This window comes from Arachis duranensis, chromosome 3, assembly GCF_000817695.3.
Source record: "Arachis duranensis cultivar V14167 chromosome 3, aradu.V14167.gnm2.J7QH, whole genome shotgun sequence".
Classification (NCBI taxonomy): domain Eukaryota; kingdom Viridiplantae; phylum Streptophyta; class Magnoliopsida; order Fabales; family Fabaceae; genus Arachis; species Arachis duranensis.
The window spans coordinates 74,486,827-74,498,629 of record NC_029774.3 but is presented as its reverse complement, the minus strand read 5'-3'; the positions used below and the strand labels follow the sequence as shown (position 1 = coordinate 74,498,629).

The 11,803-nt window shown below is 39.2% G+C and overlaps 1 non-coding gene across 1 annotated transcript; it reads left to right on the top strand.

Moving 5' to 3' along the window:
• The first annotated feature begins 3,917 nt into the window (after positions 1-3,917).
• Positions 3,918-4,021, top strand: LOC127745923 (small nucleolar RNA R71). Its single transcript, XR_008007546.1, has one exon. It is a non-coding gene; the product is annotated as a small nucleolar RNA R71 (small nucleolar RNA).
• The last annotated feature ends 7,782 nt before the right edge of the window (positions 4,022-11,803 follow it).

The window sequence follows — 11,803 nt, the reverse complement described above, 5'->3', positions numbered from 1 at the left end:
AATTAGAAACATTTTTCATTTAAGTGAGGTGAAGGATTCATGGAATTATTTATAGCCTTAAGATATAGTTACTAAATACTAATGATCATGTAACAGAGACACAAATATAGATGACATAATAAGCATAAAAACCGAAAAACAGAAAAATAAGAACAAGGAATGAATCTACCTTCGTGATGGTGGCGCTTTCTTCTTGAAGAACCAATTATGTCCTTGAGTTCTTCTATGTCTCTTCCTTGCCTTTGTTGCTCCTCCCTCGTTACTCTTTGATCTTCTCTAATTTCATGGAAAATGATGGAGTGCTCTTGATGTTCCACCCTTAATTGATCCATATTGTAACTCAAATCTTCAAGAGAAGTGTTGAGTTGTTCCCAATAGTTGTTGGGAGGAAAGTGCATCCCTTGAGGCATCTCCGGGATTTCTTGGTAATGAGCTTCCTCATGTGTCTCTTGGGTTCCATGAGTGGGCTCTCTTGTTTGCTCCATCCTTTTCTTAGTGATGGGCTTGTCCTCCTCGATGGGGATGTCTCCTTCTATGATGACTCCAGCTGATTAACATAAATGGCAAATAAGATGAAGAAAAAATAACCTTGCCAAAGTAGAGGGCTTATCAGCTATTTTGTAGAATTCAAGGGAGATAACTTCATGAATTTCTACTTCCTCTCCAATCATGATGCTATGGATCATGATGGACCGATCCACAGTAACTTCAGATCGGTTGCTGGTGGGGATGATGGAGCGTTGGATGAACTCCAACCATCCTCTAGCCACAGGCTTGAGGTCAAGTCTTCTTAGTTGAACCGGCTTGCCTTTGGAGTCTCTTTTCCATTGAGCTCCTTCAACACATATGTCCCTAAGGACTTGGTCCAACCTTTGATCAAAGTTGACCCTTCTTGTGTAGGGGTGTGCATCTCCTTGCATCATGGGCAAGTTGAATGCCAGCCTCACATTTTCTGGACTAAAATCTAAGTATTTCCCCCGAACCATAGTAAGATAGTTCTTTGGATTCGGGTTCATACTTTGATCATGGTTCCTAGTGATCCATGCATTGGCATAGAACTCTTGAACCATCAAGATTCCGACTTGTTGAATGGGGTTGGTCAGAACTTCCCAACTTCTTCTTTGAATATCATGTCGGATCTCCGGAAACTCATTTTTTTTTTAGCTTGAAAGGGACCTCACGGATCACCTTCTTCTTGGCCACAACATCATAGAAGTGGTCTTGATGGGCTTTGGAGATGAATCTTTCCATCTCCCATGACTCAGAGGTGGAAGCTTTTGTCTTCCCTTTCCCTTTTCTAGAGATTTTTCTGACCTTAGGTGCCATCAATGGTAATGGAAAAACAAAAAGCTTATGCTTTTACCACACCAAACTTAAAATATTGCTCGCCCTCGAGCAAGAGAAGAAAGAAAAGAAGAAGAAGAGGAGAAAAAATGGAAAAGAGTGTGGGGGAGGTGTATTCGGCCGAGGTATAGAAGATGGGGTTGTGTTGTGTGAAAATGAAGGAGAATGGAGGGGTTTATGGGGAAGAGTGGATGGATATGAGTGGTAAAGGGGGTAATTGGGAAGAGAGATTGAGGTGATTGGTGAAGGGTTTTGGGGAAGAGTGTTTATTGGAAAGAGAGGATGAATGTTGAGAAGAGGGGAGAATACGATAGGTGGGGATCCTGTGGGGTCCACAGATCCTGAGATGATCCTGTGGGGTCCACAGATCCTGAGGTGTCAAGGATTTACATCCCTGCACCAATTAGGCATGTAAAATGCCTTTGCATGCAATTCTGGCGTTTAAATGCCGAAGTGATGCATGTTTTGGGCGTTAAACGCTCATGTGTAGCATGTTTATGGCGTTGAACGCCAGTTCCATGCTTGTTTCTGGCATTCAGCGCCAGCTCTCCTCGGGATGAATTCCTGGCGTTTGAACGCCAGGGTGTTGCTTGTTTCTGGTGTTCAATGCCAGATCCATGCTCTATTCTGGCGTTGAACGCCAGCCAGATGCTCCTTACTGGCGTTTAAATGCCAGTAAGTCCTTCCTCCAGGGTATGATTTTTCTTCTGTTGTTTTTTATTTTAATATTTTTTTTTTGCGACTCCACATGATCATGAACCTAATAAAACATAAAAGAATAATGAAATAAAAATAAAATTAGATAAATAAAAATTGGGTTGCCTCCCAATAAGTGCTTCTTTAATGTCAATAGCTTGACAGTGGGCTCTCATGGAGCCTCACAGGTGATCAGGTCAATGTTGTATACTCCCAACACCAAACTTAGAGTTTGGATGTGGGGATTTAACACCAAACTTAGAGTTTGGCTGTGGCCTCTCAACACCAAACTTAGAGTTTGATTGTGGGGGCTTTGTTTGACTCTGTATTGAGAGAAGCTTTTTATGCTTCCTCTCCATTATTAAAGAAGAAGATCCTTGAGCCTTAAACACAAGGTAGTCCCCATTCAATTGAAGGACTAATACTCCTCTGTTAACATCTATCACAGCTCCTGCTGTGGCTAGGAAAGGTCTTCCAAGGATGATGCATTCATCTTCCTCCTTCCTAGTGTCTAAGATTATGAAATCAGCAGGGATTTAAAGGCCTTCAACCTTTACCAACACGTCCTCTACCAATCCATAAGCTTGTCTTACTGACTTGTCTACCAATTGTACTGAAAATATGGCAGGCTGTACCTCAATGATCCCAGTTTCTCCATTACAGAGAGTGGCATAAGATTTATTCTTAACCCTAGGTCACACAGAGCCTTGTCAAAGGTCATGGTGCATATGGTACAAGGTATTAAGAATTTGCCAGGATTTTGTCTCTTTTGAGGTAAAGTTTGCTGAACCCATGTATCTAGTTCACTAATGAGCAAGGGAGGTTCACCTTCCCAAGTCTCATTACCAAACAACTTGGCATTTAGCTTCATGATGGCTCCTAGATATTGAGCAACTTGCTCTCCAGTTACATCTTCATCCTCTGCAGAGGAAGAATAGTCTTCAGAGCTCATGAATGTAAGAAGGAGGTTTAATGGGATCTCTATGGTCTCTATATGAGCCTCAGATTCCTTTAGGTCCTCAATAGGGAAATCCTTCTTGCTTGAGAGACGTCCCATGAGGTCTTCCTCATTGGGATTCACATCCTCTCCTTCCTCTCTAGGTTCGGCCATATTGATTATATCAATGGCCTTGCACTATCTTTTTGGATTTTCTTCAGTATTGCTTGGGAAAGTACTAGGAGGGGTTTCAGTGATTTTCTTACTCAGCTGGCCCACTTGTGCCTCCAAATTTCTGATGGAGGACCTTATTTCATTCATGAAACTTAAAGTGGCCTTAGACAGATCAGAGACTAAATTTGCTAAGTTAGAGGTATTCTGTTCATAATTCACTGTCTGTTGCTGAGAAGATGATGGATAAGGCTTGATATTACTGAGCCTATTTCTTCCACCATTATTAAAGCCTTGTTGAGGCTTTTGTTGATCATTCCATGAGAAATTTGGATGATTTCTCCATGATGAATTATAGGTGTTTCCATAAGGTTCACCCATATAATTTACTTCTACTATTGCAGGGTTCTCAGGATCATAAGCTTCTTCTTCAGAAGATGCCTCTTTAGTACTGTTAGATGCATTTTTCCATCCATTCACACTTTGAGAAATCATGTTGACTTGCTGAGTCAACATTTTGTTCTGAGCCAAAATGGCATTCAGAGCATCAATTTCAAGAACTCCCTTCCTCTGAGGCGTCCCATTATTCACGGAATTCCTCTCAGAAGTGTACATGAACTGGTTATTTACAACCATGTCAATAAGTTCTTGAGCCTCTGCAGGCGTTTTCTTTAGGTGAATGGATCCACCTGCAGAATGGTCCAATGACATCTTAGAGAACTCAGATAGACTATAATAGAATATATCTATCATAGTCCATTCTGAAAACATGTCAGAAGGACATCTTTTGGTCATCTGCTTGTATCTTTCCCAAGCTTCATAGAGGGATTCACCATCTTTTTATTTGAAGGTCTGAACATCCACTCTAAGCTTGCTCAGCTTTTGAGGAGGAAAGAACTTAGCCAAGAAGGCCGTGACCAGCTTATCCCAGGAGTCCACGCTATCTTTAGGTTGAGAGTCCAACCATGCTCTAGCTTTGTTTCTTACAGCAAAAGGGAAAAGCATGAGCATGTAGACTTCAGGATCTACTCCATTCGTCTTTACAGTCTCACAGATCTGCAAGAACTCAGTTAAAAACTGATAGGGATCTTCTGATGGAAGTCCATGAAAGTTGCAGTTTTGTTGCATTAGAGCAACTAGTTGAGGTTTCAGCTCAAAATTGTTTGCTCCAATGGCAGGAATTGAGATGCTTCTTCCATCAAACTTGGAAGTAGGTGTAGTATAATCACCAAGCATCCTCCTTGCATTATTTTTGTTGGGTTCGGCTTCCATCTCCTTTTCTTGTTCGAAAATTTCAGCAAGGTTATCTGATGAGCGGATAATTTATACGCTTTTTGGTGTTGTTTTTAGGTAGTTTTTAGTATGATCTAGTTACTTTTAGAGATATTTTTATTAGTTTTTATGCTAAATTCACATTTCTGGACTTTACTATGAGTTTGTGCGTTTTTCTGTGATTTTAGGTATTTTCTGGCTGAAATTGAGGGACCTGAGCAAAACTCTGATAGGAGATTGACAAAGGACTGCTGATGCTGTTGGAATCTGACCTCCCTGCACTCGAAATGGATTTTCTGGAGCTACAAAACTCCAAATAGCGCGCTCCCAACGATGTTGGAAAGTAAACATCCCGAGCATTCCAGTAATATATAATACTCCATACTTTACTCGTGATTAGATGACGTAAACTGGCGCTCAATGCCAGTTCCATGTTGCTGTCTGGAGTCAAACGCCAGAAACACGTCACGAACCGGAGTTGAATGCCCAAAACACGTTACAACTTGGCGTTCAACTCCAAAAGAAGCCTCAGCTCGTGGATAGATCAAGCTCAACCCAAACATACACCAAGTGGGCCCTGGAAGTGGATTTATGCATCAGTTACTTACTCTTATAAACCTTAGTAGCTAGTCTAATACAATAGTAAAACGTCCTATTTATACTAGACTAGCTACTAGGGTTTACAGAAGTAAGTAATTGATGCATAAATCCACTTCCGGGGCCCATTTGGTGTATGTTTGGGCTGATCTTGATCTTTACACGAGCTGAGACTTATCTTGGAGTTGAATGCCAAGTTGTAACGTCTTTTTGGCGTTCAACTCTGGTTCGTGACGTGTTTCTGGCGTTTGACTCCAGAATGCAGCATGGAACTGGCGTTGAGCGCCAGTTTACGTTATCTAATGACGAATAAAGTATGGACTATTATATATTTCTGGAAAGCTCTGGATGTCTACTTTCCAACGCCATTGAGAGCGCACCATTTGGAGTTCTGTAGCTCCTGAAAATCCATTTCGAGTGCAGGGAGGTCAGAATCCAACAGCATCAGCAGTCCTTTGTTAGCCTTTTATCAGAGTTTTGCTCAGGTCCCTCAATTTCAGGCAGAAATTACCTGAAATCACAGAAAAATACACAAACTCATAGTAAAGTCCAGAAATGTGAATTTAGCATAAAAACTATTGAAAACATCCCTAAAAGTAACTAGATCATACTAAAAACTACATAAACAATGCCAAAAAGCGTATAAATTATCTGCTCATCAACCACACATCATCATAGGTCCAGGTAGAGGGTGGATTATATGTCACCATATCCAATCACCAAAACCCATATTCTACTCAAGTGTGAAAAGGGATTTCAAGCATGGTTTCATGTTTCCTTTTCCAAGGTTCCATGAAACCCATTTTGCATTCAACCTCTTTCCCAAGATGATTGAACACTAGCATTAAAACGAAATTCCTTTTAGCAAATCAAAGAGAAGATGAAGAGAAGAAGAAATTCACTATCATTAATCCATCAAGTACAACAGAGCTCCCTCTCTCAATGAGATGGAAGTTAGCTACTCATAGCTCAAAGAAAAGTACAAGAGATGGAAGAAGGTGAAAAGTAGATCTAACTATGCTTTCAACAGAAGCTACTTTAATAATAACTCTAACAACCAACAACCCCTTTTTCAATACTTCTAGGGGTTATTTATACTACTCCTACTACTAGAATTAAGAAAATGCAAAAAGAAAAGAAAATTACAATTGAAGGGAAAAAGAAAACTCAATAAACGTGACCTCTAGTGGCTGGCGTGTGACTGACGCGTCAGTGGCATGCCACGACCAGCTCCAATTCAGGCTTGGCACGCCACGCCCATCTCTCAAGTGGCACGCCCCTTTGAGTTGATGTCCCTGGTGTGGCATGCCTTCGATCCCAAGTGGCACGCCTAGGGTCTTCTTGAGCCTTGGTTAGCCTGGCGTGCCACGCCTTCGAGACCAAGTGGCCCGCCCAGGCCTTGTCTTCATATTCTCTATTATAGAAAGTTGTACTAGCGTGGCACACCTAGGGTCTGGCATGCCACGCCCCTTGCATGTGTTGGTTCTTTTATTGGCGTGCCACACCCAGAACTCAAGTGGCACGCCCATGTCTTCTTCTTGTTGATTGTTGATGCTGGCGTGCCACGCCTGAGACTCAAGTGGCACGCCTAAGTGAGAAATGATAGCTGGCATGCCACGCCTTCAACACCAAGTGGCACACCCATATGGTTGGCCTTCCATCTCCATCTCTGAAAAATTGTACTAGCGTGCCATGCCCATGTTCCAGCGTGCCATGCCCATAATTCCTCCTCATTCTAGGAGCTGGTGTGCCAAGCCCAACGTCCAAGTGGCACGCCTAGATAGTCAATGAGGGTTGGCATGTCACGCCTTGGCCTTCAAGTGGCACGCTTAAGTGAGGATAAGAGCTTGGCGAGCCACGCCTTCGATCTCAAGTGGCATGCCCAGCTTTACTTTGCCTCCTTTGAAACTTGGTGTGCCACACCTTGGCCTTCAAGTGGCACACCCATGTGTTTGGACCCTCAACCTTGCCTCTGGAAATTCGTACTAGCGTGCCACACCCAGCTCTTGGCGTGCCACGCCAAGGGATGATGGTCCTCTTTAAGCTTGGCGTGCCACGCCTGGCTCCTCAAGTGGCACGCCCAAGTTCTTGGACCTTTTGATTGATGAACTGGCGTGCCACACCCCATGTTTCAAGTGGTACGCCCATAGTAGTTGGTGGTGCTGGCATGCCACGCCCCTCTTGTGGCTTCTATAGTTGCTCCCTGGAAACTTGTACTAGCGTGCCACGCCCATGAACTTTCATGGCAATTGCTCTAAGTGGCACGCCAGTTTCACACAACCAGCTCTGTTTTGTTATTTTCTTCCCTTTTTGTTGCACTTTTCACCTGAAATTCAGCACAAACCCTTTTCAAAGCAATGTACCATATTACTTATCATTTAGCTCATGAAATTGCATTGAAACAATGAATATGTGCTTTTTTATGGTTCTTTTGCATAAGTAAAAAGGGTAAATGATGCAAGTCATCTTTGCTCAACACTCCAATTGTGTTTATCTAACTAGAATAATCAATCAACTATTGCTTGCTTAATACTTTAATCCTCGTGGGATCGACCTCACTCATGTGAGTTTTATTACTTAATACGACCCGGTGCACTTGCCGGTAGTTAATTAATGGAAGAATTAATTTTTTTTGTCATCAAGTTTTTTGCGTCGTTGCCGGAGATTAATTGTGATTAAAAAACTACCGGTTGGTTGATTACCTAGATTAGATATTTTTTATTTTATCTTGTTCATTTAATTGCTTTTGTTCTTTATTTTATATTGCTCTTTAACTGTTTATGTTAATGCCTCACCAAGAACCTCCTATTCATGACATCTCTTTCTATTGGTAATTGTGTTATTAACATAGAACAGATTCTTTCTTTACCTTGTTTTTTTCCAAAAAAAATTGAGATGAGATTGCATGAAATAAGTTTGGTGTTTCCTTGCAATAATTTATTTCCAATCTTTACTGGGTACTTGCATCAATTCCAAGTGAAAGTGTCACACTAAGTTTGGTGTGCCACTCATTTTCCATGCAGAGTATCATGCACACCCCACTTGTTTATACAATCACAATGTCTCTATTTCTTGTGCCTTTCTTGTACGCTTAATTTCGCTTACTTAACCACATGCATTACTCACATTCCACTGTGGTAAGACATTCATGACCCATCATAAACCCCATTACCACTGTTTTATTTGTTTCTTGAGGAAAAGAAATCATTCTAAGTTGGTGTGGGAAGGGGAAGAATAGGAGGAAAATGACAACAACAATAATGAAGATGAACTACAAGGTGGAAAAGTTCCTTTTCCTTTTAATTGTTCTTTGTACATTCAACTGTATGATTGTCTTTCATCTTCTTTATATGCATGTGTGTTGTCAATAAGCATAGTTTGATAATTGAAATTGTAACATGTTGTTGTGACATTATGACTTCCATCTTGAATTTTGTAAGTCAAAGTAATTAAGTATCATGATCATAAACAAACAAGGTAATTAAAGAAGAAGTTAGCATGAGCTTGTAAGTATTAGGAAGCTAGCATGACTATTGTTGCTCAATTGCATTTGAATTTGTTTAATTGAATTTTTCATCTAGGACATTTTATGAAATTTTTGAAATCATTAAAACCTTGAAGAAGCAAATTCAATTAAGGCAAGGAAAAAAAGGGGGAAAGAATGAGAAAGCTAAAGGCTCTGAGTACCAATGACAATTCAATTGTCAAGTGCTTGTGGTGTTTTTGTATCGAGAAAAAAGCTTGAAACCAAAACACTTAAAATCAAGGTTAAGCTCAAGTGCAAAGCACTCTCTCAAAGCTCAAGGCTCTGAGCATCAATGATTAGAGAAGTAAAGAAAAGAAACAAATGAGCTAAAAGAGTCTCTAATTAAATGCTTGTGGTGCTTATGTATCAAGTGGTAATACTTGAAAACAAAGCATTTAGAGTCGTAGCTTACAACAAATGGTGCAAGAACCCAAGAAACTAAGCCAAGAAGAGAATGAAAAGCTTGTTTCAAGGAAGAAACATAAAGAAAAACTTTTCATAAAGTGAGCTAGATAAAAGCATCAATCATTTAAATCTCTTTTGTGATTGTAGCATGCATAAGAAATTAGGCAACCATGAACATAAAAATTGCTACTCTTCTCACCTTGGTTTGTCAAAATTTATTGCAAGATTCTTTATTTGCTTGAGGACAAGCAAAGTTTAAGTTTGGTGTTGTGATGTCCAAGGTTCCAAAAACCAATCCCGTCATCGAACCGTTCTAGTTACAGGTTTACTGGTTCATAGGTTCAACCAGTTGACTGTGGTTGAACCGAAAAAACTGTTTTATAATAAAATAATAAATAAAATATAAATAAACACGTTAAAACATAATTATAATTTAATATAAACTTTAAAATATCATCCAAATTAAAAGTATTATATAAATTAGAATGTTATAATCTCATTCAAATACAAACTCAAAAGTCAAATAACAAAAACAACCAACTAAACATAAAATGCCAACATCAAAGTTTGTCATCAATCATATTTATTCATGTTCTCAATTTTATCACATTCATTCATATTCAAAATCCATTGCCTTATTCAACAGCACAAAATTGAATGAACATCAGCAACAGCATCCTCTGCTAATTTTGCATACTTCTAACATTCATAAACATTGGCCACTACATGTTACGATCTAATTTCCGGTACGTGATGATCATACTGGAAATTAAGCGCTACCAAATTGTCTTCCTAATTATTATCTATTATTTATTATATGAGCCTGATCCGTTGTTAAAAGCGTAGTTATTTTTCGAGGTAGTCTTTTTTTGAAAACATCTAGGTTAATAAACTGAATCATTCACAATCAATTCGTAAATAATAACAAATACCACAGTTATAAACAACCACACATAAATACAAATCAAGCAGTTGACAACATTCCGTGATCCAGCCTTTATTAGAGTATAGACTTTTAGTTAGAACACCCCTAGATATAGCTAAATAATATCTATATACATATATATACATACAATATCATAGGCCCTGACCTGTTCAATAAGTCTCTAAGCTGGCACCCAGGCTAGCCTAGACTCTATACTCACCTAGTCAGGTGGAACGTCATCAGAAGGTGGAACATCATCTACTACTCCTCTGCACGATCAGACATTGCCATATGACGTCTCTCTGGTACATCATCAAGTAACCACACAACAAGGATCTCGTACACAGGATTTAGGCTAAAGTTCACGTACAAATGAGGTGTAGACATTGGTTGGTCTCGTAATATATACATATAAATAGAGAACGATATTCACCCTAGACTCAGAAGACTACCTAGAACAGAATCCTCTTTACGAATGATCATCAGCGAACTACAGAAGGGTACTCATGCTTCCTTCTGAAGGGGGAAGGGAGAGAGAAGGGGTAAGAACTGCGGAGTTCTTAGTAGGGCCGGGGTTATTAGTTAAGTTCATTCATTTTGTGTTGTTTAGCAGATGAATAGCAAAATACGGAGAAGCAATAACCAGAAGATACAGATAAATAAAGAAAATAGAGAAAATAGAAAGCAGAACACAAACAAAAGAATACAAGAAAATAAAACACAAATACAAAGATTAGAATGCAAACAAACAAAACATACATTCATTCAACAATCATAACAGACGAAATGCACAACTAAGTATGATGCATGTCTGTCCTATGCAGACCATGAGCTCACGTGTTGGTGTACACTCTGCAGCCTGACATTACCTAAGAACAAGTCCTAGATATGATTTCCCTTTGTGTCTTTAGTGCATACGTGTTGGTGGTAAGAATACCACTCCCCCGTGACTACCGGCAGTCGGCACAAAGCTCGACCCCATAATATATGCACAAGGGGAAACAGTGATCCTCAGTTCGTGGGCATCCCCGATATTAACACACAAACAAAACAAAGATTCTCAGTTTGTGGGTTTCCCTGAGATCAATACACAATAGCACAGAGATCCTCAGTTCGTGGGTTTCCCCGAGATCAGCACACAACAACACAGCGATCCTCAGTTCATGGGTTATACCCGAGATCAACATGTAACAGTTAGTGGGTTATTTCCGTAATCAATGATTATCAATTCGTGGGTTTTTCCCGCATATAAAACAGTTAAAAGTTCGTAGGTTTCCCCGAGATCAATGATCATTCAGTTCGTGGGTATTTTCCGTATTTAACCAATTATCCGTCCGTGGGTTTTACTACTCTTTTCTCTTTGTCTGTTTACTCTGCTCTGATTACTCTTTTCACTGTATCTGTTTACTCTGCTCTCATTACTCCTTTCTCTATATCCCTATTACTCTTTTCTCTTTATCTCTTTACTCTACTCCGATTTCTCTGCTTAACGTATGTATTTAAAGTTTATGTAAATTTTGGTATGAATAGTTATCCCAAGTATAGGTTCATTAAGTCTATACTGAAACAGTTTAACTTTTCATATAATACCTAACCTTAGTCGCAACTCAAGCACTAACTATGTTGCCCTATTTCGTTCACTAATCTCTGTCTATTTTTCTGTTATTAAAACTTTACAAACTTTTTCTTTGATTTTTATCTCTTCTTTAACTTTTATCTTTCCTTTATCTTTGCCTCACTAACATGTTATTACCACTCCCTAAGTATTTTATGAAGGTGATTGTGAGATTCTACGCTTAAAGTTGTCTTTCTAATTTACAGAAAACTGCCTTTTCTGTAGTATTTTATTATTTTTATTAAAATATTATTTTTAATTAAATATTATTATTTAATATTTTATTATTACTTATTATTTTATCATTAAATTTTT